The 27,405-nt window shown below is 34.1% G+C and overlaps 1 long non-coding RNA gene across 1 annotated transcript in view; it reads right to left on the bottom strand.

Annotated features, from left to right (window-relative positions):
* Positions 1 to 1,089: 1,089 nt before the first annotated feature.
* LOC122145895 overlaps positions 1,090 to 27,405 on the bottom strand; it is a 121,617-nt gene continuing 95,301 nt past the window's right edge. The window contains exons 3-4 of the long non-coding RNA XR_006160614.1: positions 2,868 to 2,967; positions 1,090 to 2,293 (exon numbers count right to left, since the gene is read on the bottom strand). This is a non-coding gene — a long non-coding RNA (uncharacterized LOC122145895). The remainder of the gene's footprint in view (positions 2,294 to 2,867; positions 2,968 to 27,405) is intronic.

Consider the following 27,405-nt stretch of genomic DNA (forward strand, 5'->3'; position numbering starts at 1 on the left):
ATTGTTTTGCCACATTGTGACTGGGAAATGTTCCAAAATAAAGCATCCCAAGTTTACCGTCTTTGCAGTATATTTGCTGCTGGGTTATAGGCTTACATTCATTAGCTATAAGTAAATACTGCTAGATAGCTAGATAGCCATTTAGGGTTTTGTAGAAGTTTGCAAATTAAGCCTATTCAGGGAAATTGATATCAGTGTTTATTTAGAAAGTTATAAACTTTGCAAAGAAACACTGAGCATGAAGAAAATGCTTATTTTATTTATATTTCTGATTACAAAGCCAGTCAGATCTGTTCTGACTAAAGAGTGCAATAGAAACAAAAATCCCATTTATTTCTCCATACAGAAGCTGGTTTCATTGATGATGTTGTAAACCCCTTAAAACTTTCCAAAGAAACACTGAGCATGAAGAAAATTGTATATTTTATTTATATTCCTGATTACAAAGCCAGTCAGATTGGTCTGAGAGCACAACAATTGATAAAAATCCAGGTAACGGTAACTTAATTTCCAATACAGCTCAAATTGGGCTGTGCAGCTCCATTCATACATTTATTTTTTCCATAAATAAGCTGATTTTAACAGTAGGTGTCAGTAAGTGACATCATTTGAAATATTTCAAGTACTTTGTAGTTCATATCGACTAAGCAATTTTTCAGTCGGTCCAGCTAGGATCTGATTGTATGACGTTATAACTTCCACGAGTATTGGGCACAGGTATTTATTTTTACTCAGTCTGTATTTACTCAGTGGTCTGACTGGATGTGAAGCTGACTTTTCTAGGACTGCCAAATTGAACTGATGTAATATGTAGAGGAAATTAAAACAGGAATTAATCAACAAAAACATTATGTGCAATATTTTTGATATTGCTCTATACTTGGAGGATTTTTATTTATTTATTTTTTTGGTCACAGAACAGCTAATCTGTTAAGAATTTGCCAAAAAAATTGTAACTGGGAAATGTTCCAAAACAAAGCATCCCAAGTTTACTGCATTTGCAGTGAATTTGCTGTTGGGTTGTCAGCTTACATTCATTTGCTGTAACACAAATAAATAAGCATAAACCACCCTTAATCTTTCCAAAGAAACACTGAGCATGATGAAAATTGGACAATTTATTTATATTTATATTTACAAGGCCAGATCTCTCTGAAGAGCACAACAATGTCCCATTTACTTTCTCCATAGATAAGCTGATTTTTAACAGTAGGTAACAGTGATATATTTCCAATAGAGCCCAAAATGTGCTGTGAAGTTCATTTCTTTATAAAAGACATTAAGTACTCAGTCTTAAACTTTTTGCTTTAAATCAAAGTCGTGATTGTAATTCATATCTATTAATGTATTTCAAACTGTTCTATAATAAAGAGTTCAGTGTAGAGAATGAATGAGAAAAACACCTACACGGCTGGTGCAAAACACTGTCCATGTCTGAGCACAAATGAGTCAGACTTTCCAACTTGTCACTTAAAATGGATAAATTATCCAAAAAAACAGCATTTAAAATTGGACTTCCAATTTGGAAATGCTCATGCCGCAGGTGTATGATGTCATGCCAGCAATTCACTTTTAAGCACATAAAATGCATCACTGAGTCATTAAATCACAATAAAACCTGTTCTGCAAATGTCTGATAATCACACACTTGCAGAACACATGCCAGCATTGCCATTTTGTGTCTTAATTCATTATGTTCCAATCATCAGACAACAGAATGCTATATGGTCAATTGGAATGGAATGCAAGATACAGGCCAACATTAGACTGCCAAAAACACTCACAGATGAGTTTCAGCTGTGCTTAAAGCAGACAAGAGAACATGTGCTTCACGGACACTTTACTATAGGTGAGGTGGCGTCATTGGCTGTAGAAATATATTAACATTGCACCTGTTAATACTGAAGAACTTTTCCAAGCTTTGCAAACTGTAGTAATCAAAGATTTCCACAGGACACCTAATCTAGCACAAGCAGAACATAATTTAGCACAGTGTCTATTTCTAACTCAAATTTCCAATGCATTTGTCCTTTGCGTGTTTCCCAAGAATACCACCAGGAGACTCTCCTTTGGAGGTCATTGTGGTGTTTTTGAAGCCCGTCTCATGGGGAGCTGATGAGGACAGATCACATGAGAACTCATGGAACAATTAAAAGCCTGTGTGCACCAGGTTCAATCACATTCTGCCCAAAGTTATATGCTATCGTGCCAGATGTGCTTTCTGTGCCATGCATGGAAAATTGGCCCCTCTACGTTCTGACTCTTTTGAGACATTTGCACATCCCGCAATCAACTGTTAGACACAAAGTAGCACAAATTAGCAACACATTTAGAAACCATGCATTTAAATATAGGTAAAAACATGAATAAATTAGACAAGACTTTCAGTGAGATGTTTAGTATGAGAAGAACCGACATGGGTTTTGACCCAGATTCCAGCTGCCAGTTTTTGGTTGGCTGAAAACAACTCGTTATTTTAGGAGACACATGCAGCTATTCAGACCAAACAATGGAAACTGAACTAGTCTTGATTAAGGTTACCATCAAACTTCACCCTATATGTAAAAGCATGAAAAATGCAACCTGGAATCCAGACTGTGCTTAATACCGCTAATCTGCACATTGTTAGAGAAAACAAATAACTCATTCCTCATTATGTTAATGAAACCTCTGGAGAAAGCCATGTTAATGAGTACAAATTAATTTTTAATTTTAGAAGAAAGTCCAATCCGGTGACCAAAGTTGAAAAAGTAAACGGAACATCCAAATGGAGCAATTATATAAAGTCAGCACTAAATTCAAATTAATCTGTTTACTTAAATGCAGACATTCATCGAAGCATATTATTCAAAAGAAAAATGTTTTACTCTTCTGTAATCTTTCTAGTTTCCTTTTCAGCTGATGACACATACAGCAGTTCACACAGGCTGTTCATTTATGTTCATGCAAGGAAGGTTTCAGCAATAACTGCAGACAAGAAACAAGAACAACGAGGTCAAAAGCCTCAGAAGTGAGTACCGGTGATATATGAATCACATGAACTTTATTACACATTAACTATTTACTATTAACATTAAGCTGCATTAAACTAAAGCATTAACAATTGATAAGATTTCAGAGAGCATGCATTACCTGCAGCTGTAGCTGAACAAAATGTATAGCAGGTTGGCCTTTAGCCCTCATGGTTTTCAAGTCATTATAACCCAAAGAAGATTCCCCCCCAAAACTTTTCTCACATAAGGTATTAACTTTCCACATTAAAAAAAAAAAAAAAAACTGTGCTAATTAAAAGATAAATATGGTGTTAATATAGCATAATGAGATATTTACACAAATTTTTAAAAAGACCAGTCATTTTTGACCAGGAACACCAAATTGGGTAAAGGATTTTCACCACAGCATAACGGTTAGTTAACATCGACATTAACCGATAGCATTCATGAAAAGAAACCAAGCAAATTACATTTCAGAAAGTTTAAGAAAGCAAGTTTCATGTGTTTCAACATAGCATGAACTGATAAATCTTTTGCAATAAAAACCAGGAAATTCAGAAAGTAAAGCAGTTCAATTTTGAGTTCACATTGATTTATTTTATTTTTTATTTTATTTTTTTTTTTTACCAAATAAAAGTTATTTTGTTATGTTTTCAATTCCTGCCAAATTTCTATAGTATCAAGGATGGCGTTGAGATATTCGTGCTGAAGAGAAGCGCTTACTGCTCTCTCTAGCTTCTCTTATTCATTAGACTGTAATTGGTTTTTCATTCTATATTATGGTTAATGTTAAGATTATGGGCTGCATAATTCCAAATGAGCTTTCCCTGTAGACTACAAAGTATGACTGGGTGAATTTATTGGACTATAATATACAGTGATCTCAAGCACACTTGAACAATACGAAATGCGGCCTCGGCAGTTTTGAAAGCCAGAAGACCTTAGTCCTTAAATTTTACTTGAGCGAGTCAAAGAGAGTGTATACATTTATGGTGTCTTAACTCTTAATTAAGTAATTGTACTCTTTACTTAAGTAAATCAATTTAACCATTTGCTTAAGCCATGCTGTAATTTAGGTTGACCCATAAAACCTGCTTTGCAAAGGCCTTCATTCAATAAACTTTTATTCATACTAAGGGCATTATCTAGGTTTAATGAGGGCCACATCCACACTAAACATTACAAAGAAACCTGATGATGCAATTTAGGACCCAAAGTCCAGGGCTTTCACTAAAATCCATGAAGCTCAGGACTATTTTTATGCATCCAATAAATGAAGTACAGCATAGATTATCTTTTTGGGCCTCTTCAGTGTCCCCATATTGAGAGAAATCAGGAGTAAGTGCAGAGCCGTTGTGTGCGCTGTGTAAAAATGATGCTTACTGTAGTTCTATACTTACATTTGTGTTTCTTTTTCTGATTTTGTGATTGAGGAGAAAGTGTTGAACTTTCTTTTTTTGCTACCAGATTGGTAGCACAGCTGAAAGGTTTATTTAAGTGTGAATTTACAATTTCTTCAGCCTGAGGCATATTCATTTCACACAAGAGCTTTACATTTGCCAAAAATATAACTTTTTACATTAAAAACGAACAAGCAAAAGTAACACAAAGAGTAGAGTAATGCTAAAGTAACGTAACACATTACTTTCCATAAAAAGTAAATAAGCAATGCAATTAGTTACTTTTTTGGAGAGCAACACAATATTTTGATGCATTACTTTTAAATGCAACTTTCCCCAACACTGGGCCTCTTCACTTGAATTTACATACAGTACAGACCAAAAGTTTGGAAACATTACTATTTTTAATGTTTTTGAAAGAAGTCTCTTCTGCTCATCAAGCCTGCATTTATTTGATCAAAAATACAGAAAAACTGTAATATTGTGAAATATTACTACAACTTAAAATAATAGTTTTCTATTTGAATATACTTAAAAAAAATAATTTATTCCTGTGATGCAAAGCTGAATTTTCAGCATCATTACTCCAGCCTTCAGTGTCACATGTAACATCCAGTCTATCACATGATCATTTAGAAATCATTCTAATATTCTGATTTATTATGAGTGTTGGAAACAGTTCTGCTGTCTAATATATTTGATGAATAAAAGGTTAAAAAAGAACTGCATTTATTCAAAATAAAAAAAAATTCTAATAATATATATTCTAATAATATATTTTCTTTACTATCACTTTTTATCAATTTAACACATCCTTGCTGAATAAAAGTATTGATTTTATTTTAAAAAAGAAATAAAAAAAATTACTGACCCCAAATTACTGACCAGTAGTGTATATTGTTATTACAAAATATTTATATTTTAAAAACATAGCTTCTTTTTTTTTTTTTTACTTTTTTATTCATCAAAGTATCCTAAAAAAGTATCACATGTTCTGAAAAAATATTAAGCAGCAGAACTGTTTCCAACTTTGATAATGAATCATCATATTAGAATGATTTCTAAAGGATCATGTGATAATGATCCTAAAAATACAGCTTTGCATCACAGAAATAAATTATAATTTAAAGTATAATAAATTTAAAAACAATTATTTTAAGTTGTAATAATATATCACAATATTACTGTTTTTTCTGTATTTTTGATCAAATAAATGCAGGCTTGATGAGCAGAAGAAACTTCTTTCAAAAACATTAAAAATAGTAATGTTTCCAAACTTTTGGTCTGTCCTGTACATTCATTTTCAATCAAATTTGAAATTTGAAATTTGAAAATCTTGAAAATTTGAAAATCTGAAATTCATTGATATTTCTAAGTCTGTCAGATATAGAAACCAACCAAACAGTGGTTCTTTCTTAATTCTAATAGGTTGCTTGTCTCTTTACAGACCATAAAAATAATTGCAATAAGTGATATATTCCTAAAAAGAAGCACAGTGACTTTCTGGATCAGTCAGAATGAGGTAGCATTGCAAATGTTATAGTTTATTCAGAAAGCTATCAGCAGTCATTCAATATCCACTGATGGCTTCATCAAACCAGATGTAGACATCACAAATGAATCTCATTCGCACTTTGACACAGATCGTATGACTTGTATGTTGTTCATTTTCGCTAACAAAAAAAAAAAAATGTATATAAAACCAACAACAAAAAAGCAAGAACAGCCTTATTCAGAGGAGAGACCAGCACACAATTATGTAATATAGAAGCCATTTTCAGCCCAAGATATTTCTTTGGTCCTTGTCTGAACGGCAGGACAAAATAATTAAATTTGCATTTAAATAACCTCTTTCATCCTCGTAAGGAGCCAAAAATGACTGAGGTAAACTCAAATCTCTTTTTCAGCTGCTCCCTGAAATGATACGGCTCACAGCTACACCAAATTTAATGCCCTTCCCAAATCTTCCTTTACAAGCCTCATCCTGTATCAATGCACGTGGATCACTAAATCGCCACCTGATGCCTTTAATCTGCTTTTTCATGTTACGGAAGCTCTTCAGAAGTCTGTGTTTAGAATATGATGGCTTATTCATGGATAAATCCCTGCTCGCTGCTAATCTCAGCTCGTGGAACTAGAAAAAGCTTAATCACCTTATGTCACTAACCAGATCACACTCAGAATGATGATGATAATGACGGGACTGAACTGCTGTGACACAATGATACACATTTTTTTTTTTTTTTAGGATCTCAATAGTATCATTATAAAGGAAACATCATTATATTCTTCAAAGCCAAGCACTAACGGCCTCAGATAACTCAGGAGGGAGAGATTCACTAACAAGCCCATCTCTGAGGAGAATTCACCAGAGACCTCATTGAGGAACTGAATGGTCAGCTAATCACTGATATTTTTTTCATTTTCGGAAAATGCATTTGGAGTATTATAACACTATAATACTAGTAGCGTTTTGGCAATGTGAATAATGTGTACAGTGTAAGAAATGCGAAATTCATGTATGCATAAAATACCCCAGTGACCTCTATACTTGCCAAAATGTGTTCTATAGCGTGAATGAACCGATTAGCTGCTAACTGCTATCTTTTTCCTGACTCAATAATGGACATTTTACTTGGAATAAAAATATATTTGAATAGAGTAGAATAGAATAGAATAGAATAGAATAGAATAGAATAGAATAGAATAGAATAGAGAAGAATAGAATAGAAGAATAGAATAGAATAGAATAGAATAGAATAGAATAGAATAGTAAAACAAAACTGGACATTAAAAGAATAATCTAAAAATTTCTTCTCACGTTTCTTCATCAGAACAATTCTGGAGAACTTTAGCATTACTTCACTTGCTCACCAATGACAAACAAAAAACAAAACAAACAAAAACAAATCTATCTAGTGCATCTAGTTCAAGTCCATCTATAAATGAAAATTTGCGGAAAATTTCTTCTGATGTTTCTGGACAATTTTGAAGAAATTTAGTAATTCATTACATGCTCACCAATGAAAAAAAAAACAAAAAAACAAAAAAAAAAACAAGGCTATAAAGAAATAGTTAATCTAAAAATGAAATTTTGTTTAAAATTTCTTATGATTTTTTTTTTTTTTAATCAGAACTATTTTGTGAAATTTTGTATTCACTTGTTCATAAAACAAAACAAAATAAAATAATAACTAAATAAATAACACAATAAAATAAACTACAAAATGATAACTGGATGGCAATGGCTACATTGTTGACAGCACATGTTACTTTAAACTGTTTTTCTATTTACAAAAATCAAAGATTTCATCAGTGACATCTGAGATTATCAATTCGATTCTGGTTAATGACCTCATCAGTGACTGGATTTTTCAGTATTTGACAGATGCTTGAATATTTATTTTATTGAGTTTTATCATGACAGCAAATATTATGTATTTTCACAGTGAATGCACTGCACTTTGGATTATGTGTAAATGATCATACAGGCATCTGTAATTAAACTTAACTCCTTCAGTGTTTATATTTTTTTTTTATGCATTTAGCAGACGCTTTTATCCAAAGCGACTTACAGTGCATTCAGGATAACATTTTTTTACCCAACATGTGTTCCCTGGGAATCGAACCCACAACATTTTGCGCTGCTAACGCAAAGCTCTACCACTGAGCCACAGGAACACTATTCCTGGTTAAACCTTTAAATAAGTGTTCAGAAGGATTTTCAAGATTGACAAAACTGCTATTTTTAAAACATTTTCTTTGCAATGTTTAAGATTACAATTCCAAATGTAATTAATAATTTAGCAATGCATTGCATTTTCTACTGAATTCAAGAACTCCCAATGAAAAAGAATCAACCAAATGATTTATTTAGAATAGATGTTATTTTGTTAACCCTGAAACATTTGTATTTTTATGAAATTATGTACTTCTCATTTTCAAGCCTTTAGCCTTGCCTGAACCCTATAGTCTAACATTAACAACACCTCTTTCATAAGAATGATTTTCCCAACTGCATTAGGACTGCTGAATCCCTCTCTACCTCCTGAGTAACTCTAAATTTGTTACTTCTCATGTCCTTGCACCTGCAGGATGCCAGTCAAATATCAGTGGGTGTTGTAAGAGAAGTTTGATAAACTTACTGCGGATTGTTTTTAACAGCAAGTTCTGCATATACTCTGTAGTAATATCTGCCATGACTAGTAGCTGAGCTAATGTGAGCTGACAGAGATACAGTATACAGACGTTTTTTTTTGTTGTTGTTGTTTGTTTGTTTGTTTTTATTCAGTAGTGTATATCAGCTCCTGGCCTCCTGTTGCTTTCACACATGAGCAGGAGATGAATGCTGATCTGACGGTGGCTACTCTTTGCCATAATTAGACATTGATTTTGTGCTGTACAGCTCCTGTCCAGAGTAAAATCCATCGCAGACTGCTAATCAGACATCGGCTCGGAGGATTTGGGACAAAAACAGGTGCAGTGAATGACTTCTTCATAAGGAAATCAATTACAGTAACATGCTTACCTATACTAAGCATTTATCAATTAGACATATGACTCAATACTTGTCTCCTTCCAATATAATAAGTATAAGAATATTAATGTGTATCATCAAATATTACATCATATATTACACCTATAATTAATTAATCAAGGCACTTATAAACACTATGGTACATGGATATGTTAATAATTTAAGGAAAGCTAACATCATTTCAGTTAATAATAATAATAATAATAATATATAGACTGTATATAATTTACTGGTGAAAATGTGTAGGTCAGTTGCCAATAATTGCTGCATTGCTATATTACCTGTTTAAATTATATTACGTAAAATGTAAATAACACAAATCTACAAAATTATTCAGTAAAGACTAGTAAGATAATAATACAGAAAGAATCTATATAATATTGCAAAAGCAACAAACAGTGTAGATATGAAATCAGAAATAATCCATTACAGAGAACAAATGCAATTTCATCCTAGAAACGTGGCTGCAAAAGTCTAGGGAAAATTGTTTAATAATATGCTACTAAATACTAATAGTATGCTACTATTTTACTAAATAGCATGCTTATGAAAGTAAACTAATGTCCTGACTAAATTATTATTTCATTGGATACCACATATCAATATTATTCTTTCATCTCATTAATAATCAATGCATTTGGAACAAAGTCAATTCATGAATAACGCATGTCGCCGTTGTCTCTTTTCCATTGTTTCTTTGTAGGTAAAATTATTTATCAATTTTTGAAAGAAGGTAATCAGCTCACAATGACAGTGCTTCATTTTGCATTTAATTTCCTATCCAAAAAACATTTCTTCTAACAGCAGGTCAAATTTACAAAACCAGATTGGACTCCACAGGTTTCCACAGAGTGCCAAACCAATGCTGCGCCTTTAACAGAAGGTTCCTGAACCTTCACAAGTTTGTTTTTTAACAGTTAGCCTGGAAATTGAACTTGGCCTATAATTATTGTGGTGCCCACTTGATAGATTCAGTCGGTGCATTTTTATTAAACCGTCGTGGAAGAGAACAAAACAACGGGGAAATAAACTCGGGCATGCGACGAATCTTAAATGTGCTCAGGCAACAAATTTATTTCCTCTGAGTCTGTCAAACTGTGAACATCTATCTTCTGTAGCGGACGCTCCCAACGCTCCATTTTTGGAGACAGTATCAGTCAGACTCTCAGCACAATGTGGTTGTCATGTAAATGTGAATCTGTAGTGGAGAATGAAAAAAATAATAATTGCAGATGTGCAATTGAGGTTCAGATATGGGAAATAGTTTTGAAGGCTTGTCGTCTCTCCGCAGGAAAATTTCCTTTACGGTTTGAAATGACACTCTATATAAAGTAATGAGAACGTACATCATCTTCAAGCTCTAGGTCACTGAGGAATAAGGTCTTCACTAATCAATACACCAATTTCCTATCCATCATGCCAGATCACATACATTCGGTTACATTTAAGTGCTCAGTGTGAAATATTACCTTATGGATTACAACTGTAGAACTTAGGAAAAAAAGTACCATGGAAGTACTGTTGTATACATTAAATGTAGACATTGTTTAAGGTGAAAGATCAAGTCTCCTTTGACACCCAGACAAAAATATAATTGGCCTTTAAAGGGGTCATATGATGCAATTAAATTTTTTTCTTTCTCTTTGTAGTGTTACAAGCTCTTAGTGCATAAAGAAGATCTGTAAAGTTGCAAAGACTAAAGTCTAAAATCCAAAGAGATATTCTTTATAAAAGTTAAGACTTGTCCACGCCCCCCTAAAACGGCTCATTTAAACAAGCCCCCATGTGTCTACATCACAATGTGGGAAGATTTGCAATAACACTGCCCAAATGTTCACGCAAAGAAAGAAGATGTAACTTTTATTCTCGCTGTTGCCGCCGGCGCCATGTTGTGATGGGAATCTGTTTCGTTGTGAAAGCGAAGCTACTTTGTTTTCCAAAAGAGGACACAACTAGAAATCAGTGGTTAAGTTGTATTTACAACACTGTTGTATTCAACTCAAATATTCAGATGTGTGCAGCACATTTTACGGAAGACTAGGACGGTTTCCTGTGAGAGTAGCCTACAATGCCGGTGTCTGTATCTATAAAGTGGGGCAGTTACAACTTTGCAAGGACAGTCTGGCGCGTCTGACTCACAGTCTGTAAGAACGACGTACATTTACATATTTAAAGAATTTGCCACTGATGATTCAAACGCGAGTTTTGAGCAGTGTAGAGGCACGATACGCAATGCAACACGTAAAAACACAGTATAAGTCATTATAATCAGTAATTATGTCCCCACTGCATGCAACAAATGACTTGTTTGTAATGGGTTTTATTGGATTTGTCTTGTCACAGTGGGACACGGCATCACAGTATGGTAAGGCAGCGTTTCCCAATCCCAGTCCTCTTATCACGTACGACGTTTGTTCTATTCGACCGTAAGTGCCCTGCGAAGTGGACATCACCGGATATTCCACCATGATTCCAGTTCGTAACGAGTGTATATGTTCCATTCATAGGGCATTAAAGTGTGCGAGACGTGAATGTAAATTGTATTTACTTTCCGAGGTATATGATGTCACACTCGTCTGTGTGTGAAGACGCTTCAGGCAGTAGCACAGCACAAATCCATGAATGAATGTTCTGAAGTGAAGTAAACTTCAACGGATTTCCCCTGCTTAGGGAGTAGGGACTAGGGAGCAATGAACACAGTGCAGGGATCATATCAATCGAGCTGGTTATGTGAATCAGGTGTGTTAACTAAAAGAGACATGCAAAATATTCAGAGCAGGGGGGTGCGAGGACTGGGATTGGGAACCACTGTGGTAAGAGGCGTAACATTTCCGTCACATGCTTGAGGCATCCGGCCAATCACAACGCACTGGATAGCTGGCCAATCAGCATACACCTCGCTTTTCAGAACGCAGAATGCAGCTTTTCATTTCAAATGATGTTAATTGATGCACTAGAGTGGTTTTATCAGCTGTGTGGACTCTCATTCTGACGGCACCCATTCACTGCATAGGATCCACTGGTGAACAATGATGTAATGCCATATTTCTCCAAATCTGTCCTGATAAAGAAACAAACCCATCTACAACTTGGACGGCCTGAGGGTGAGTAAATTTTTAATTTCTATTCCTTTAAAGTTTCCTTTAATATCCTTTCAAAGAAAGAAAACATCAGCATGATTCAAAACAATCTTATGATGGCAAAAGCAGAAATCAATGCTTTATTCGGAATCAGGGGAGAAAAAAATGAATAAACAATGGAGAGAATCAGCCATTTAACATCATGGAGGCTTAAAGGTCAAACACACATCAGCTTGCATCAAAGCCATATAATTATTTATTATAGACCTTCCATATAGACCTAGGCTCTATAATTCAACGATTGTCTACCTTAATACATCACAGTGACAAGGTATTCACAGTTTAACAGTACTATTTCACCCCATTTTACCCTCCCACTCCTCAACACTGAATGCTACACAACAAGATAAGTGCCAAGACTTCATGTCCGTGGGCTTTTAAGACTTGAAATGTGAAAGTGGTGATGACCTGTCAAATCAAATAACCAGTCCTATTTCAGGGGATTCACTGTGATTGTTTCACCATTATCGAGATGCTAATTGACCCTCCCAGACAGCCTGTCAGCTGTAAAACTACAGAGCTCTCCAAAACACTTCACTGTCAGAGCCAGGAAATCCATAGCGCTGTGAAGTAAAGAGAAACGCTCTAGCAGCACAAAGCTTGTGAATGCAGAGTTCACAGAAGAGACACTGTCCTTTTCTAATGCTAAAATATTCCTGAAGAGCCTAAACACTGTGGATTTGTGACGCTGAGCTGTTAAGCATTCTGACTCGAACAATGGTGTGATTTTGAGGAAGAGCCTGTTTATGTGAACAAAGTACAATATCGTTCAAAGGTTTGTGTGTCAGTAAGATGTGGAAAGTCTCTTATGCTCATTTGTTTGATCAAAAAATACAGTAAAAAATGATTACAATTTAAAATAACTTTTTTATTTGAATATATTTTAAAATGTAATTTATTTCTGTGATGCAAAGCTGTATTTTCAGCATCATTACTCCAGTCTTCAGTGTCACATGATCTTCAGAAATCATTCTATAATTCTATAATAATAATTAGCAACTGGTTAAACTGGATTATGGGTGTTTAATGAATATGATGCTGCCCATTTGTCTTTAACACTGCACATCAGTATTGGCACAACATCCTTCCACCTTAGCTTGCCATGTCACATTCACTCAGTCTCACAGAACCGCCACAGTTAGTGAATGTGATTACCTGGAAGAATTAGTCATCTTCAAAGAGAGCCAGTTTCACTTTTCTCGCACACCGTCTGATAGCTTAAACCAAAAAAGAACATAAAAAAACGTGGGAAGATGAAAGCAAACTCTACGCTTTATTCAGTGGCTTATTTTAAGAGAAGCTCTGATTATCTCTGCTCTCTGTCATGAGCAAGATGTCAGCAGGACAGAAAACAAGTTAATTAAGAGAGCGTAAATGTCCAGGTGGAGTTATGCATCTTCAGAATGAGAATTGGAAAGAATAGACAGTATGACGGCGAGAAAATGAGAAGAGGGGATTGTGGCGTCTACGGGGGATGAATCGCAACCTATTAACTTTAGGTAGATAGGTCTGCCACTGTATGCTGTGTTTACCTTCAGTTATCTCCGTCTCGCTGTCAAGCCAATGTGGGATATTCAGGAAGTAATGAATTTCATGGAAATTAAATTTGCTTAAAGTACAGTGAACCCAACAGCTTTGGACTGCCCTCAAAGAAAAAAAAGCCAATCATTTCATCAGTATAATCAATTCACTATTTGGCTGGACAAAACAGTACAGGCTGTGCCCACATCATGACTTGTGAAATACAGAAGAGTATCGACTTGACTAATTTGGACAGAAATGCAATTTAAATATATATTCATTATCTAAATAAAAGTCTATTTTCAAAATGACTGTGCATTTATGTTTAATCTTAATGTTAAAAAAAAATAAAAATTCTTGGACAATCTTTTGGGAATCCCTGAAAATGTTGCTAATCAGGACATTGACTGAAGAAATTTTTAGTAGAGATTTTTCTGCTTACTGTTTATTATTTTATTTTTATTTTTTTGTGTGTGTGTATAAAAGACCATTTTTGAAAAAGAAATACATACTTACTTCACTGTTTTTGTTGTTGTTGTTGTTGTTGTTGTTGTTTTGTACATTTTTACTGAACTGTACCGTAAATTTGTCCTATGGTATGACATAGCAAAAATACTTACAGACCCTCTGTAATACAGACCCTCTCATCTCCCAATAATAAGACCATCTCTGACATGACATTGAATGGGGTCCTTCAACTAATTAAAGTTGTCTGAATAATCCGACTAAAAAAAATAATAATATGTCACACCAGAGGACATGGTTTTCCTTGGCAAATGTATGAATCAACTACCCACTCATAAATAAATATATAGATGAAAATCATTGCCATTTACTAAAATAGACATTTCTAAGATTATGCCTAAGGTATTTATTAACATTTTTTATGCTTTTCTTTTTAATTTATAAAAGTTGTAATTCATTGAACCACGCTTGAGACTTGAGATTTGGCTAAAAAAAAAAAAAAAAAAAAAAAAAAAAAAAAAAATATTTGGAATAACATGGCAGGTTTTATAAAAACATGTCCATGTAGGACAAATACATTTTTTAACCATTTACTACATTTTAAATAATGACAATACTAATTATATTCATTTTTATCAAATGCCATACCATATCAACAACCCGTTATTTTATTTTTGTGTACAAATACAGAAAGTCCATGTTCAGGTGTTTGGTCTAAGTGTGGCAAAACAAAACAAAACGAAAAGTTTTATGCATCTGTGTGGACGTAGCATATGGGAGTTAATGTTGGATTTAATTTCTTAGTTAACTACATTAGTTAACATGAACTAGTAATTATAATCACAGTCATACTTAATTATATAATTAAACTAAATTAAAGTTAATGTCAACATTTACAAAAACATTTTCATTAACTAACATTAAAGGTTAGTAATAATATATTGCTCATTTTTAGTTTATGTTAGTAAATGCATTAACTAATGCCAACAAATTAGACCTTATTGTAGTGTTACAGAAATAATGTGCAAAAAAAGCTGAAAATGTTACAGTTTCTTAGAATATACAACATTTATTTCAGTTGCGTTATAATAATTGTGCTTGAAGTTCATAAAGATAATACATGTGTGACCTTTGACTTTATCTGACCCGTTCTACCCTTCAACAGGACAAACACTCTGAGCGTGGATGATATTGGAATTTTTTTGATGCTTGCACAAAGAGCAGTAAGAGACAAAATGGTAAGTCCAGTGATGTTATAGATCCACCCACAGCAGTTCTCCACAGCTCTGCTGCAGACTGATCGAACTCAGTAGGCAATAGCACCACTGGGGCAGCCAATAGTAAGCGCGATACCATTAACACCAGGATTTACTTAAAGGGATAGTTCACCTTCAGTTGCTGGTCCCCATTGACTTGCATAGTGTTTTTTTTTTTCTTTCATACTATGGAATCCAATTTTTATCAACAACCTAATTCTAAATAAAACTTTAACCCCTTAACTGTCACCGTCCCACCTGTGGGACGCTTGGCGCTCTTTTTTTTGTTGTTGTCCTTTTTCTCTATAAAATCTTTTAGTAATCATCATAAATTATATATCATTTGAAAGCTTAGAAGCCCAAGATTCATCCTGTGAAAACCATTTTGAAATCGGACATTGTGTTACCATGGAAATGGTACTTTAAAATTTTATGGCGGTCTCCTCCCCCTTAGTGGGCGGAGTCAAGTGTCATATTACAAAATGCATTACGGTCTTTTAGAATCAACTACTTTTTTATAATCTTGGCAACAAAACATATCATTGGGAAGGTCTGAGTCTCAGGATTCCATATTTGGTGGTTATTTTGATTATTGAAGTAAAATTGACAGAGAAATATAGGGAAAAATTCATTAAACAAAATTCAAAGGAGTTTTGGTGGCTCCCAGTGGCTGTTTGTGGTATGACGCCCTAAATAAAATCTCACAGGAACCTCAAGTTTTTTTTCAACTTCAAATTTGGAACATAACCTATTTAGACACAAGGCTTACATTTTATACCAATTTTAGAGTAAAACCTGTTATGTAAAATATTTATAATAAATAAAATAAAATAAAATTAATATAGCGCATTTTATTTACAGTACATTTAAACTTCTACAACTTTTTGATACTTAATTTTTTTTTAAAAAATTCCACTTTTGACAAAATCTGCTAATTTTCTTCTTTAAAAAGAGACCAACCTTAGGTCTATATTCCAAAGTGTTCATAAAATACAACAATTTAAGTTTGGATAGTGCACTTTAATGTCTATTTTAAAAAATGGGGGTGACAGTTAACTGTAATATTTATCTTGTTACACATGTATTATTTGAACTTTTAAAAATTTATTTGTCACACTGCAATACCATTTAAAATGAACTAGTTAACTCAATTAAAAGTGTTGAATATGTTAAAATAAATGATGAACAGTTACAGCATCTAAAAACATATCGTCCCTATTGTAACCTAAAATCGTAATATTAAAAATAAACGTTATGTTCATGTCAATTTGAAACTTCCCATCTATAACAGAATGGAAATCTATCAATCGTTGTCACAATAATGGTGTTTCCCATGGGACAAGATTTCAAGCAATGACAACATGTGTGTATCAATTTGCCTTCAATTTGGGTCGCTCTCACTCACTGTAATGATCTGACAAAAGTCACAGTGAACCCAAACTGAGACAGATTATACCACGCCCATGCCAGACAACAAAGATTGTAAAAGCACAAGAGGGTGTTTTCAATCCGGTTATGACACTGAATCTGCCAAGTTGTTATGTGACATAATGCCCAGAAAAGCATTCATGCTAGCGTTCATCTACTGACAGGAAAAAAAAAAAAAATGTCATTTGGAATATTGAAATCATGGCTTAGGCTATAAGAACACAAGATGTTTGTTATGAATTCTCATCTTGCTTTAAGGGATATGAATTGCAAGATGAGTCCAATTTATTCTGCATCAAGGCGATACCAGAGGCTCTGTCATTGGGCAAATCAGATAATGCAAGTTTCCCCTGCAGTTACAGTTGTACAGCAATGACAGATTTAGTTTAATGGAATACTAGAATGAACAGACTTCGCAATAAATAACACTTTATTTGTACTGTGAGTGGCTGTGGACAATTACTGCAACTCTTCTGCAGAATCGAGATAACTTGAAATGCTCTCGCTTAAGTTTATCAGTATATATAGAACAAATCTGCTTTTACGTTAGCACAAAAACCTGTTTGACCACAAAAACCCGTGGTATATTATTATATAATCACAGGTGAAATCTGCTGAAAATGTACTCACCCTCAGGCCATACAGTATTTCTTAAAATGTTTTTAACTTCACGCCGTTGCTTCTGGATGAAGTGAAATAGTCTGGTCTGAATCAGCAGAGAAATATGCACAGATCAAATACTGTTTAGAAGTAAAATCAGTCCAAAAACAGTTCAAAACAAATATGCTGGTGGATTTTGATGTGAGAGGACAACAGGGGATGGACTTTTTCACTAGAGGACATCAAGGACTAGGATATTTTGACCAGTTTAAATTGAAATTGTCTTAATTATGTATTCGCTTCTTAGACACGCACTTCACAAGACGTTTGGACTCTCATTCTGACGGCACCCATTCACTACTGAGGATCCATTGGTGAGCAAGTGATGGAATGCTAAAATTCTCCAAATCTGTTCTGACGAGCAAACAAACTCATCTACATCATGGATGGCCTGAAGGTATTTTCAGCAAATGTTCATTTTTGAGTGAACTATTTCTTTAACATTACATATAATAATCAAACAAGTGAAACTCTTTCTAAAATGCTGTAATGATTTTGCTGCTTTCCCTCAAAGGTTTCATCCAACTCAGGATGTTGTCTTGTTTTTTGATGTCTTAAAAGCTGAATATTAATTTAACCACACATTCTATATCCTCCATCTGAGAAAACAGTTTGCTGAATGAATTATTTCATTCTGATTTGAGATAAAACAATATGTATGGAGGTTTAACTCCCTTTCTGTTGATTTTTCAGCACAAGGGAAACATCCTGTTTCTGACTGAGACTGAACAGTTGTGCAGATGTTAATACCTCTGATAAATAAACATGTTATCTTCTTTTATTCTGATCCCTAAAGCTGATGAAGGCATTTTTTTCTGATCTGTTCCACTTCATTTATGGAAAAAAAAGTGCAGTAATATCTGTGAAAGTTTCATTCATTTGTGTCATTGTAAATGAGGTGTCTTAATTAACTTGGTTTCAGATAAATTGAGGACCAGAGTTGAGAACCTCTGACTGACCTAGCACATCCTAGCAATACCTTAGCAATCACCTAGAACACCCTATCAATACCCTTGCAACACCCTAGAACATCCTAGCAATGCCATAAGCAACCATCTAGAACATCCAAGTGACACCTTAACAACCATATAACAATGAGATCAAAACAGATCAGGGGTCTCATTTATAAACGTTGCGTATGCACAAAATAGGCATAGAAGTTATGCACCTAAGTGACATTCTTGACCATGCATATGTACTCTTCTTCCTGGTGTTAGAAAAGTAATGGAGTAAGCAAGGATTTTAAAATCTGTTTTCATTTCTATATACACATTTACATTAAATATTCCACTCTCATTAATGGAGGTAAGCACTGAAAATACATAAAGTCATTACGCAGAATTTAAACAAAAATATGAATTTAGACATATTTATAGCATGCTGTTTTAATGACAGTGAGGAGTGCTATAGGTGCGCACTATTTCATCTTTAAACTAAACTGCAGATCTAATGCTATGCGAAAATGTTTTAGTGAGAACAATGATCAATGAGGCGCACTTACTTTGATATTATGCTGGATTCAGTGGTCGAACGGTCCATGTCCAGTTTGAATAGGTCCAATGATAATAGCTTACTGTACAACCGCAGCTGCACGGAGGTGTTGATGCTGTATGAAGGCATCTCCGCAACATTATGAAAAATACCACTGTATCCACTGAAGGATACAACTTGAAGAAAATGGTAATTTGCATGTTTTCTTTTTAAAATAGGATTCTTTATCAGTGAAGCGCCGAGTCAGACAATTCTATTTAGGCCCACACTGCAATAAATATAGGCTAAACATAGCTAAAAGATGTTCACCTTATCAGCAAAACTACATAAATTAAATTTTATTTGAATTGTTTAAAACAACTGAAAGACTATTTGGCCAGTGGAAAAGAATGAGACCAACTCTATTCTAAAATATTTATCTGAGAATTATTTTAAACAGTTCTGTTTTTATGGATTTTTATTTTTATATATTTATGCTAAAACATAACAAGGATACCGGATGATTTTTAGCTATAAAAATTGTGTATGGCACAAATGGCATTTATACTCCGTATCTTATATTTCCTCAATGTATTGTTCCTTTGACGGTGTTAAACAGGTGTCACGTGGATGGGAATATGCGTGGAAATGATATGCAGATGAGGTTATGCATAGAAAAACTAGGCATTGTAAGCTCCATATATGGTGATTTCAGGGAGGAGTCGAGGTGGAGATGCACGTATGCACAATCTTCCCCTGACTGGGATTTATAAAGGGATTTTTGTGCAGGTTCTGGCGTACACATGGTACACATGGTACACTTTTGTGCATACGTACACTTTTAGGATGAAATCTACGGAGAGTTTTATAGTTGAGACCCCAGATCAACTTAGCTACTTCTTGCTCATTTCCTACACAAGCAAGTACCCACAACAACCTAGCAACCATCTAGAACATCCTAGCAATGCCCTAGAAACCACCCGGAATGCCCTAGCAACCATCTAGAACATCCTAATGACACCCTAGTGACAGCCTAGCAACCACCTAGAACAACCTAGAAACCATATAAAAATGTGACAGTCAGATCAATTTAGCCACCGTTTGCTCATTTCCTACACTAGAGAGCACCCACAACGACCAAGCAACCCACTAGAACATCCTAGCAACAACCTAGCAACAACCTAGAACAACCTAGCAAACATATAACACTGTGAAAAAATAGTCAGATCAACTTGGCAACTGTTTGCTCATTTCCTGCACATCATGGTCTAATTTCATTTATTTACTGATTGACATATCTGTTTCTCAAACTGTCAACACAGTTTTCTGCATTTGCTTTTTGAAAAGACATTTCCTCACACAGCAATCGCATGACAGCAGTTAGAGCAGCATTCTGATCTGCTGTGAGTTTGATCTTTTGTCTTTTCTCCACTGGCCAACATTTTCATCAGTTCCACTTAATGCCTTCAATATACTTGTGGAGCCGGATCAATTTGACCTCCATAAGCCAGCAGGATATGATTCCATTGACCCTGTCTCTCTGAAAAAAAATTGTGTCTAATGTGGTTTTTGTGGCACTATCTCATTGCTGTAATCTCTTATATTACAGGACTGAAGGCCCCAGGGCCTTTTTATGCTCTACCTTAAAGGGATACTCCACCCCAAAATGAAAATTTTGTCATTAATCACTTACCCCCATGTCATTCCAAACCTGTAAAAGCTCCGTTCATCTTCAGAATACAATTTAAGATATTTTGGATGAAAACCAGGAGGCCTGTGACTGTCCCATAGACTGGCAAATAAATAACAGTGTCAAGGTCAATAAAAGGTATAAAAGTCGTAGTAAGAATACTCCATCTGCCATCAGACGTGCAATCTGGGTTATATGAAGCGACGGGAACACTTTTTGTAAGCGAAGAAAACAAAAATAATGACTTTATTCAATAATTCCTTCAACGGCCTCCTCTATGTCTCTCCATATCACCGTATGCTGTGTATGCTATTCTGTGTCATCCACACCACAAGGATGTGCTGTTTCTACGTGTATTTAGTTTTGATTTGAAATAAAAATTTTGGGGTGGAGTATCCCTTTAAAGTTGTTTGCCATTTTACTCTTAATTCCAGTTATAAATTTCTACAGTGCTATCTGGGTAACTGAACCCAGTCAAAATTCTGAATGAGGCATGTGAATGACAGCATTGTTCTACTATAAGACTGGGTTGACCCTTGACCCGGGTTTGGTCCCAGAATATTTGCATACTCCATCAGAAATGTATTTTCATTCAGTCCTAGTTGAGTCAAAATAACTTTTGTAATAGTCAAGTGAAGTTCTATGCTGTGACATGACATAACTGAATAATTAATAATTGTCCCGCTCTTCAGTTTATTGCAAAAAAAAAAAAAAAAAAAAAAAAAAAAAACATTTGAATTAACACCAATTAAACTTCAACCACAGATGTCTCCTGAGAACATTTCTTTACTCTCACATCCCAGTTCATTTTTAAAAACGGTGAAAGTCTGTCACCTGCTGTTTCCAATTAGAGACTGCACCAGTTTAAATTTCATGATTGAACTGAAGCAGTTGTGCTCTGAATTTGATGATGAACAGCACTTTTACACATAAAATGTTTTATCAATACTCATTATTACATAATGTGGAAATAATATAAGTGTCAAAATTAATAAAAAATAAATAAAAATAAAATTAAAACTTTGCATTTAGAGTGAAAATAGAAAATGTGTGGGGGGGGGGCATAAATAAAACATCTAAATATTAATAAATAATGTGCACAATAGTCATTGTTCCAAAACCTATTTATCTGAGATAAATTTCATGTAATACCCTGAGAATACTTGATTTAAAAGCTATTGACTTTAAATGCTGCAGAGATGCACTGCCTCTACAATCCACCAGAGTCCACTAAACACCACGCTTTATGAACATCACACTCAAGAATAATCCACTGCAACAGCGCTCAACATTTCAGATGCATTCAGTTTACTGAGTTTATTAAATGAATAAATGTGTTAAATATATAATCAAGCTGTTTAATTCTGAGAGAACATCAGTCTGGGGTCATAAACATATTAATCATGCGCACAGAGCACAGAAAAACTCAGCAAAGAAGATTCAAGATTTTTATATTTGTCACATACACGATTATATAGAGGATATATAACCAGCAGCGAAATGTGAGTAACACATGTACAAATAGAGGGCGTTTTCAATGCCCTTTTAACTCAACAAGGACTGCCGCACTAAGACTGATCTAATTATTGCTGCAATAATAATTAATTACTTATTTTCACATTCAAGGCTATATAATAAGAGGCATTGCTTTCACAGTGACACAGCCTATATAAAATGCAAAGTCTCTCACAGCAATTACACACACAATCCCTCTGAAATGACCTAAGGTCGATCGTCTCTTTCAAGGGCATAAATGCACACAAATGTTTATTTCTATGTACTGAACCTGCAACCACCCAATAGACCACTGTCATTTAAATTATGGGTAATTCAGGTATCAATTTAACACTTAATCCAGACTTAGATAATATATAATCCTTTATTAGCTCTATACATTACTATGCATAAGATTTTATCCACAGCACATCTGATCCCTTTGAGCCACTGACACACACAAAAGCACAGTGGGGTTAAAGAAGATGCTGGAACCTGGAACATCCTTTGAAAATGAAAAACTGATTTCTTTCTTTCGTGGTACAGTCATTTCAGCTGTGAGACATCTCAACCTTCAACCCTTTCTTTTGACACGCTTGGATAAAGCCATATTGGATTTTCGGCACTGTCAATGCCAGGTTTCTCTTCTCCTGCCATCTAATTTTTTCCTCAAACTTTGATCAATTCTTATCACTATTCTCACGGTTGAAATATACAGAGATGTGGAGTTCTTGTCGACTGTGCTGCTCAGACCACAATCTCTTTGTAGTGCATCAGTCTGAAGTAACAACAGCTTCTACCAACAACTAACCTAACAATCAGCTGCCAGCTTAAACCAGCCGCAAACTCCTGTAATGACAGATGACTGCTGCACAAACAACTCGGAACAACTGAACGTGTCCTTCAAAAAAAACAAGTGCAGCTTCTGTGCATCTAACCTCATCAAATGGAATTGCAAAAATCTTCCTCAACTTCATATTGGTTGATACACTTGAACTGAAAAATGCAGATAAATAGATAAGCAAATGTATAAAAAAAAAAAAGAATGTTTTAATGTTTTTCTGCTCACCAAAGCTGCATTTATTTGATCAAAAATACAGTAAAATTCTGAAATATTATTGCAATGTAAAATGACTGTTCTCTATTGTAATATATTTTAAAAGGTTATTTATTTTATTTATAAATCCAAGTCCTCAAATATACTTGAAATGGCCATATTATTTGATCAAATCGGCATTAAATCTGCCATTCCCTGACTGAAGGACAGAGGCTTGTTGGTTGAAAGCAGTGATTAATAATTAGGAGACCTCAGTCCAGATCTAGGCTCCATCGGAATCTCATGAATATATAAATAATTATAAACACAAGAACCGGAAACAGTACTCAAGCCTGGAAAATCCAAACTGAACATCATCTGTTTTTGATAATAATTGCCTCCATCTCTGCAAAAACACCTGGCAATAAAAACTTTCAGATTCATGAGGTAAACAGTCTGGATAATGAAAGAGAGGTACATGGGAAAACAGGTCAATGTGAGAACGTCTAAAAGTGGAAGCTTGTTAGGTTTGTAAGGGACTGGGATAAGGATGGAAGGAGATGAAAGAGAGGGAGCAAGCCGTGGGAATAACATTGGGAAACAAACTCTACGTGACACAACATCACAGAGCTTTGTCAGGATCATTTCTACAGTTTCACCTACACATTGATTCACTCTATTGGCAAGTTGTTGGTGGTGGGTTTTTCCCACTCACTTCTAGAAATGCCAGACACTTGAGGTTTAATCAAGGGTTTTCTTGTGACCAGCTGCTGTAAAATTGTTCTTCTACTCGGGGCTGGATGATTGCAACAAACTCTGATCATAGCCATCAAATGTATGGACAAATATGGATTTGTCTAGCAGAGGTTTTTCATGTTTTTTTTGTTTGTTTTTTGTTTTTCACAATCTGATACAAATACTATTTTCACAAGGTTGAACAATTTAATCAGCAGGGTTATCACATCAGGGTAATCATTAAAAAAAAGTCTAAAATATTATATTATAATATATCATATCATGTATTATATTCTTAAAAAAAAAAAAAAAAAATCATTTCAGTTAGTTGTTCAGTAACTGTCATGTGTTGGATTCTGTTTAGTTCCTGTCTGTCCTTTTTTGGTTCATTTCCTGTTTTCATTTACAGCAGTTAATCATCATTCATTAGTTTCCACCTGTGTTTGATTCATTAACTCATTAGTTCTTTTGTTTGCCCCCTTACAAATACACTCAGTTTTCCCTTTAGTTGGTGTCTGTTCTTCTTTACGTTACTTTGAGTTGTATTGTGTCTCTTGTGAGTTCTCATCCTGTATTAAATAAATCAAGATTTGGATTTGCACCATTTGCCTTCGTCTGCCTTTCATGGACACAATCGTGTTTTGGTCACATTTCTAAATTTCATTTATAGTTGTTGTTAGTTTAGTCGTTCAACTGAAGTTCAAGAACTAAAATTACTGACTGGAGTTATAATAAAAACAAAACCTGAAATTTAATAAAGCTAAACTGTAAATATATATATGCTCATCAAGCCTGCATTTATTTGATCAAAAATACAGAAAAAACAGTAATATTGTGAAATATTATTACAACTTAAAATAATAGTTTTCTATTTGAATATACTTAAAAAAAAATAATTTATTCCTGTGATGCAAAGCTGAATTTTCAGCATCATTACTCCAGCCTTCAGTGTCACATGTAACATCCAGTCTATCACATGATCATTTAGAAATCAATCTAATATTCTGATTTATTATGAGTGTTGGAAACAGTTCTGCTGTCTAATATATTTGATGAATAAAAGGTTAAAAAGAACTGCATTTATTCAAAATAAAAATAAAAATTCTAATAATATATTTTTTTTACTATCACTTTTTATCAATTTAACACATCCTTGCTGAATAAAAGTATTGATTTTATTTAAAAAAAGAAAGAAAAAAAAATTACTGACCCCAAATTACTGACCAGTAGTGTATATTGTTATTACAAAATATTTATATTTTAAAAACATAGCTTCTTTTATTTTTTTTTATTTTTTTTTTTTTACTTTTTATTCATCAAAGTATCCTAAAAAAGTATCACATGTTCTGAAAAAATATTAAGCAGCAGAACTGTTTCCAACTTTGATAACGAATCATCATATTAGAATGATTTCTAAAGGATCATGTGATAATGATCCTAAAAATTCAGCTTTGCATCACAGAAATAAATGATAATTTAAAGTATAACACATTTAAAAACAATTATTTTAAATTGTAATAATATATCACAATATTACTGTTTTTTTCTGTATTTTTGATCAAATAAATGCAGGCTTGATGAGCAGAAGAAACTTCTTTCAAAAACATTAAAAATAGTAATGTTTCCAAACTTTTGGTCTGTACTGTATATATATAATCTCAAATTTATATAAGAACATAACAAAATTACTCAAATGTACTTTAACTAAAATTTAAATGAAAACAAAAATTATAAAATAAAAGCCTGTTTAAAATATGAATTAAAACTATAATAGTATCTGTGGTATGTAGTTGACTCTAAAATAATATAATAAATCCCAAACTATACAGAAATTGTTTACAATAACTCACTTAGATTATTTATAGTCTATGTGGCTATGTGGGGCCAAGACATTGCAAATATTGAAACACAGCGTATAGCCACAAGCCACATGCTGACATGAGAGAGTGATAAAACCACTCACTTACCTCGTCTGTACAAGTTTATACCTTCCTGTCATGACCTTGTAAAGCCAGCTAAAAGGTATTCTTACCACTAAAAGTATCATTTAGACATTTTACAGTACAGCTCAAATAACATTTTTGCTCTGGAAGGAATTGATAAGTGCTTTAAACAAAGAGCAGTTACAAAGTAATTATCTGCAAAGTTGCCCTTAGACTTCAATTACGAGTGCATTACTGAAAATGTGATTTTTGTTTGTTTTTTTTACAAATTGATAGATTCCAAATATATATTCAGTGGTACACGGCCACATTCATTTAAAATGCCATTAATTTAAAATGCTTTAGCATTTATGAATCTTTGCGTTGCTTCTTACCTTAATGTTTTAAATAAATCTACGAGCAATTATGAGGCAGAGACTTTTATAAAAAAGACTTTGGTGATATTTAAATGTCATCTGTTTAATTAAATAAATAGACTATACTAGTATGAAGGAAACTAAAAGTTCCCTCTCGGGTACCTACAGAGAACACCTAAACTTTTTAGATAATGCATGCGCTGCTGTTCAGCGGAGGCGTCTTGTGGACCGTCTTCAAACAGATGAGGTTGTGAAAATTTCATCAGCCATTAGAAAAGACAATGTGGCATGCTTCTACATTCATGCAATATGCACGCAAATAATTTCTGAATAAACTACATGATGATGTGGAGTGAGCAACCCCACATTAGGTAACCTGTGAGAGCTAATTTAAGTCACAAAAATAGCACAAATGAACATGAAGTCATGTCAATAACAACTGAAGACAAATTCACAATTCAATAATAACTTAAAAGAACTCTTTTCTTAAAGGAATAGTTCACCCAAAAAATTTTAATTAGCTGAAAATGTACTCAACCTCAGGCCATGGGCCACTGGATGAGTTAAATGCAGATGGTGTGCACTTGGATGGCTTAAATGTGTCACTTTCTAGATGTCTCGTCTGAATCAGAAGATAAATATTAGCAGATCAAGCACTGTTTAAAAGCCAAAACAGTTCTAAACAAATATATGGGTGGAATTTGGAGTGAGAGGACACTAGAGGATGGACTTTTCCACTGGAGGACGTGTTATTATGGATTATGGACTCGTATTTCAGCCAGAAGCAATGGGTAAAACAGTTGAAACACCTTAATAACCTTGCAAACATTGCCAAATCCAACAACTATCCTACTCATGCACTTATTTTATCAACCCGCAAGCTTGTAAACACAATTGTGTTTGCAGGCATACTGATGCACCTAAACTCTGAAAAGTTGCGTAAAGTCAGCAAACTGCAAATTTTTAGCTAGTTCTTGTCAGTTTCGTGTGCAATATGCAGAATGTGGATGCAGAGGCGAGAAATACTCAGTCAGTATTTGTATAACTGTGCAAAACTCCACCACCAGCACATTATTTCTTTGTGCATGACTTTAATGACATTTATGTTACTGAGCCCAACACTGCACTGAAATTTGCATTATTTACCTCTTTTCTCACACAGAATCAAATGGATGGTGAGCCAATCAGCTGCATCAGCATTAAGCTCACTGTTTATGAGTTTTCTTTGTGTGGCCTTGGATACAGAAGCTAATTTGTAATAATAATCTGTATTTCTTGCTC

Source organism: Cyprinus carpio, chromosome A8, assembly GCF_018340385.1.
Source record: "Cyprinus carpio isolate SPL01 chromosome A8, ASM1834038v1, whole genome shotgun sequence".
Classification (NCBI taxonomy): domain Eukaryota; kingdom Metazoa; phylum Chordata; class Actinopteri; order Cypriniformes; family Cyprinidae; genus Cyprinus; species Cyprinus carpio.